Genomic DNA, 6845 nt, shown 5'->3' on the forward strand with positions numbered 1-6845 from the left:
AAAATATGAATGTATAGACTAGTTTGATAATTTCATCAAAATCTGTTGCATGTAAGATTGAGCTTAAAAGACTAGCAGACTTTTTTTCTGCTAGACAGCTTTCCCTTAAAAATATTAGAATAATTCCATATTGATCAATTCACTTATCCATATTAGCTCCAGGTCTCTGGGATAGGACACCATGTTTACTTAACAGTACAATACAGTCTGCTTTGCTATTTCTGGATTTCATCATGTTTTAAATTTTGCTCCAGACAGATGCAGAAGTCAAATAGGCTTTCATTTCTATTTCCAGGCCTGAGTCCTGAGGCCCTGGTGGGTCAGCAAACCAAGAGTTCCCCTTGGTAAGGGGAAAGGGTGGATTGTTTGGCTTGGGCCTGGTAAAGAGGGGTTCCTCAGGAAACCTTTCTCACCTGTTTTTGTTTTGTGTTTGACAGGTTCTAGTAGGAAAAATGGAAGTAAGAAGCAGTTTTGGTCACTCAGTAATTGTTCAGATTGCTGTTTTGACTCAGTTGCTGTATACATAAATATTAATTTTGTACCTACTCTCGCCAAAATCAGAAGTGAGTGAAGCACATACCAAATAAAGTTGCTACTTGTCTTGTCTTGTCGAGCTGATCTCAACAGTGTTTCAGAGGAGTCTGAATGACTCCCAAGGTGTACAGGTAAATTCCTCTCATGGCCCACAAGTGCTACCTTCTCTTCCCAGGTGGCTCATGTCTTTCCATGAAGGCCTTGTCCTAGCTGGACAGAAGCTGCAGAGCTTCGCTGCTTTGAGTTTACATGATGGGTGTGCTGAATGGATCAGGACCTGTTGCACTTGGTGCCTGCTTCCACGTCCTCTTCAGGCGTTTCAGATCTGCTACTGGAAATTCATAAATTTCCCTCGCACTTCAGAAACATTGTTGGAGTATGGAGGGGGCAGAGTACAATGATCAGAAAGAGTGTGAGGGAGCTCTGCTTGAGGAAAGCTTAAAAGAAGCCCTTCTGTAGTTACCTACATGTAAAAAGAGGACTAGAGGCTTGCATTACCTGGAGAAGTGAAGCTTTGTGCCTCACTGATAACCAGGCACTCCAGGCAGCCTGTTGTAAACGAGTCAGGGGCATCTTTGGCTCACAGCAGGAAAACTGTGAAGTGCTCTTGGTAACAGCTTCAAACCTGCATCTCCGACAGGTATTTTTAGGTCTGTCTTGAAGACATATCAGCTTCCATAGACTTCAACTTCTTTGTCTGGAGTCACTACAGCTCCAGACATATCATTGAAGCGGGGTATAATTGTGGTCTCATGCCATCTCAATCCACCCACCAATCTCAAGTGCTTAAAGGAGCCTCCTACTGTGCTACAGGGAGTATTTAGAGCCTTTCTAAGCAAAAGCAAACTTGAACTGTGGGTTGCGCCTGAATTTAAAGACTATCTTGGAATGAGGCAGAGTGAAAATGCGTTGTGAAATCTCTTGTTTGGAACAATCTGATTTATAATGGTGGAATGCTTCGAGCTATGAATTTCACTGGAGGTATATGACTTAAACGATTTATCATTGCAGGGCACTGAGTTTTCAGTGAGTGTTTTCTGTCATTATAGGAGAAATGGTGAGACATTATAAGACTGATTAATAACATAATAGAGGTCTGCTCCATATCATTATAAAAGTGAGTATGACTTGCTGAGAAGTAGGAAAATAATTCAGTAGGCAGCACGTAAACGTTCAAAAACAAATTTTCCAAAAAGAGCAAAAAAGAGGAGGAGCAAAGCCCCTTTCAGTGCTCCATTTAGATCAGGATTGTGTCCATGCTAGAACACTAGAACATTTATTCACAGAAATAATCCCTTTGAACTCAGTAAGGCTAGTAATTGAAGATTTTTTTTACAGGCTGCACATAGCTTCACCAGGCAGCTGCTGTTTATCCCACACAGTTTCAGTTTTTTCCTTTCAACAACTTCTGGATGCTTTATAGACAGTACAATAAAATGAGAAATACATACGAAGAAAGGAAGGGTTAATGTGTGTTTTGGGAAGTCTAGAAAGGAGACTGAGATAGTGGTTTGTGTTTTTTTTTTTTTTCCTTATTTTTACTACTTCCATGCAGCTCAAAGGATAAAATCAGTAAGAATAGTTTTTTATTTTTTTAAATAGAGCTGTATGCTCATATTTAAATTATAAGTTTTAATCTTCAATAGCTGTTGAAAGATGTGGTTCTGGCTGGCTCCTTGCATCTAATCAATGAATAAAGTACAAATACCACCAAGTCTGTCTTTCATCATGCAAGTGAGAAATCTGTATGGTCACTCCAATACCTCTTACCAAAGATCAGCTGGGGTAAAATTCGTGCTTTGGCGAACTGAAGTTTTTTTAACTGCTGGAAAAGAGCTGGTTGAATTGTTGGCTTTTTGCAATACAAGTTTTTATGACTTATTCTAATAAAAAACAGAAGATAAAGGGGAAACAATGCATAATAGTATATCAATAGTAGATAAAATTAAGCTGATTCCATCACAGTTTCTAGAAATATTTCAGGCTAGTAGAAATGTCTTTTCCATCCAGTTAAATTAATAAGTGAACAAGAAGCATTAAAAGTCAGAAAAAAATATTAAATAGAAGTCATAGTACTTGATATAGAGCCTGTATGAATGATAGTGCCGATAAAGTTTTATAAAGAATTTAAGGTATAGAAGCTAATCTTATAATTTATATCAACTCTTTCAATAAGTAAGGCAAATTACTTGTTGGAACACTATATAAAGAGAGGGAGGGAGCACAGACAAGAAGGTAAGTCAGTAACCTAAAAGAGTAAATTCAGTAACCTCTTTTGAGTAAAAGGACAATATGTATTTTCCAGTATGGAAAATTTAATTAAACTTATCTTTTTAGATCTTTTTAGAACTACATCCATGTAGGATCCATGGGGCGCAACAACCCCAAGCAGAGTTACAGACTGGGAGATGAGTGGCTGGAAAGCTGCCTGGCCGAGAAGGACCTGGGAGTATTGGTTGATAGTCGGCTGAATATGAGCCATCAGTGTGCTCAGGTGGCCAAGAAGGCCAACAGCATCCTGGCCTGTATAAGAAGCAGTGTGGCCAGCAGGTCTAGGGAAGTGATTGTCCCCCTGTACTCGGCTCTGGTGAGGCCGCACCTTGAGTACTGTGTTCAGTTTTGGGCCCCTCGCTACAGGAAGGACATGGAGGTGCTCGAGCGAGTCCAGAGAAGGGCGACCAAGCTGGTGAGGGGTCTGGAGAACAAGTCTTACGAGGAGCGGCTGAGGGAGCTGGGCTTGTTCAGCCTGGAGAAGAGGAGGCTCAGGGGCGACCTTATCGCTCTCTACAGTTACCTTAAAGGAGGCTGTAGTGAGGTGGGGATTGGTCTGTTCTCCCACGTGCCTGGTGACAGGACGAGGGGGAATGGGCGAAAGTTGCGACAGGGGAGTTTTAGGTTGGATGTTAGGAAGTACTTCTTTACCGAAAGGGTTATTAAGCATTGGAACGGGCTGCCCAGGGAGGTGGTGGAGTCACCATCCCTGGAGGTCTTTAAAAGACGTTTAGATGTAGAGCTTAGCGATATGGTTTAGTATAGTGCTTAGTGTTAGGTCGGAGGTTGGACTCGATGATCTTGAGGTCTCTTCCAACCTAGAAATCTGTGTCTGTGTCTGTGTCTGTAATTCTAAAAAAGAAACAGGAGAACAAGCCACAATGATGTTTCACATAGATTGGAATTAGTTTGTCTGAAAATGAACCATTTTTCTCAGGAAGTATTCTGTAGAAAGAAAAACATTCAAAAGCAGTAGAAAGAAAATATTTACTCCAGTTAAAAATCTTTCAGTTTATCTTTGTGTGAACAATTGAGTTATTTAGCTTAATTGGCACAAGTGCACATAGAGGACGAAAATAATGTCTATCAAAAATTTCACAGAAATAATAATGATGAGCAAAAATTGGGAAAAAAAAAAAAAAAGTAATTTTATGGTAAATACTACATTCAGCAGCAGAACTACCTAAAAGAGAAACTGTTCATCTTATTTGGAGATAAGGTAACATCTACTTCCTACTGAGCTAAATTGCCTCTGTGCAAAAGCACACTGTGCTCAATGGTAATCTTTCCATACATTTCAGTGGGCTTTAATTAGGGCATAATTTTCGGTTTGCCTGTCTGCATCCTTTTGCCAGTAACTTGTCCTTTGTAGAACCTGCTGGGTTTAGTTTGTAAAGGTTTTCCAAATTTAAACTGGAAAGACAGTATTTGGTTAGATCCTTTGTGGCGTTAATGACCATTCAGCTGGAAACACGGATTCAGCTCTAATCCTAAACTTCACCGGCCATCACTGGGCTGTTTTCTGGATCCAGGGATCCGGAAACTTGGGTGCCCAGGTTTGATCTGCAGGGACTTTAGCTAGCCTAGTTCCAACTGCAATCAGAGAGCCAGTGTTAAGCAGCCATTGCAGTGCAGTTGTGTTTAATGCTAACAAAAACATCATAGTCAGAATCTATCTCCTTGGTGGTTTGTCGCTTTGATACCTTCACCTTAGGTTATAAAGGCAGGGGTTACTTTGCTAAATACGAAATCAGAGGTGATTGTCACTACAATAATGCAAATAATATTTTTGCAAATTTTAAAATAGAAAAATTGTGTTGTGATCTGAATATAGGGAATTTAAAAAGAAAAAACAGTCCCCAAAATATATATTTAAATTACTCAACTAGTACATCAGTAGTTACGTGCAAAATAATCTATGTAAATGCACATTGTGTTCTCGTTTACATGAATTTAAATCTAATACAAAATGGACAGATCCATTCATGCCTATGAAATTAAATCCAAATAGGTTTGCATAAGCACTTGGTTTAATGATCACTGCCTGGTATAATTAAAAGATGATGTTACGTGAATATCAGATTTTCTGTGTGCATGTTTATTTGGAGTTTTAATTGAAAATAAACAAAATCAGAAGTGCAAAAAAGTAGAAAAGATGTGTGAAATGTAATGATAATGGTTGACTTCTAAACAGCCAAGGAAATTATAGTCATCTTATGTGTGGGACAGGAACAAACACCTCTTAATTGCACTTCATTATAACGTACCTTTCTCTTCTCAGTTGTATATATTAATTATAAAAATCATGTTTCAGAGACGAAAAGCTGTACAATAAGGGTTTTTTTTTTCCCTCCCTCCCTTATGCTGTCTGCAGCAGGATGGAAGAACAATATCAACTGTCATCCACAGAAAGAGCTTAAGAGCTTTCAAAGACAAATCATAAGAAGAATGAAAGGCTATTATAAAAAAAGGAGGAAAATGCTTTGATTTCACAGATTTGCTACTTATTAATGTTTAAGGTTCTCTCTTCTTTTTAAAAGTATCTTCTCATATTGTTTTGTATGTGTTATGTGCGGGTACATCACTTTTTGATGACTATATCACATGACATGTGGATTACGTAGCTAATTATTAACGGATGGAGGTTCAGGGGATAAGATGTGAGAAAAGATACTATAGCAGCCCTCTAACACTTATATCAGATCTTCAGAAAAAATTGTGAAAAACATGAATGTGAATCTCATGACACAAATTGGCACTATCTTCTGAGATTTTGGTTTTGTTTTGTTTATTTCCATTTCTTTCATGTGTTTCTTTAGATGAATACTTCAGGACCCTAGAAAAATAAATTTCTTTCATAGTTGTCTTTCCTTTTTTTTTTTTTTTTTTTTTTTTTTTTAATCTGGAACAAAATTATGTAGTTGCAGATCTCTTTCATGGTTTGGATTTTCCATGGTCCTGTTTCCCATATGATTATCCTTGATATTTCCTCAAAGCATACACTCTAGCTTACAAGACTGAATAGTCTAACTGGCCTTTTGAATCTAGGAGTTACCTTACTGATGAAAATGTTGTGAGTACTGGATGTAGCCTTGCAGTGTAACCATCTGTATGAAACTTGGTGTGCTGAAACGTACCATAAAGCAGTGAGCCATTTTATCTAGTTACACTGGCTTTTAGTAGCTATCCTTCTGAATTTTATTTTTATTTATTCTTTTTTTTTTTTAACCATTTCTCACATCTTTTTCCATTTCACTCCAAACACAGAATACAGATTCCTGAAGCAGGAGTCTGTGGTGCTAGGTGTCTTGTATGCTTCCTAAGGCTAAATGGTTTGTTTCACCTGAGCTTTAAAGCATCTCACGCAGTCTCAGCAGATCTTACAGATGCAATACCTGTCAGAGTTGTCAGCAAACCAGTTTTTCTTGCCTGCATGGCCTATCAATAGCAGGTGAAGACTTCCTATTGTACGGATTGTGCATATGACATATATATTCTTGGGAGAAAAAAAAAAACAGAGAACTATTTAATTATTAACATGACTATCAATGATTCCTGAAAGGGTATGGACTCACAGAGACACAGGTATTATGATTACGCTATATGCTTCTCTGCATGTCTTCCAAACTTTTAATGTGTCTCCTTCAGAGAATAAAGAAACGGAAAAACCCCCCTATCCAAATGGCAAGGTCGTTATCTTGGTATATTCCTGAGAGGCAGGCTTCCATCAGTTAGTTTCTCTGTTAATGCTTTCAGATTTAAGCTGGTGCTTTCTTTGAGAGATGAGGTAACTCCTCGCAGAACTGCACTTGCCTTTAGCAGACCTTATATTTGCCCTGGTGGGAGAGTAACCACCCATGTCCAACAACTTCAGGCTTATTAAATTTAAAGTGGTTTAAAAATATGTATGAAGAAGACAGGCACAAATGTCTATGTTGGGAATACAATTTATTACTTCAATACTTGCCCAATTAGTTCCTTTTCATTTTTTTCCCTAAAACAATTATTAATAAAAACATGATAACTGAAAAGTACGACCC

Source organism: Cygnus olor, chromosome 12 (assembly GCF_009769625.2).
Source record: "Cygnus olor isolate bCygOlo1 chromosome 12, bCygOlo1.pri.v2, whole genome shotgun sequence".
Taxonomy (NCBI): Eukaryota; Metazoa; Chordata; class Aves; order Anseriformes; family Anatidae; genus Cygnus; species Cygnus olor.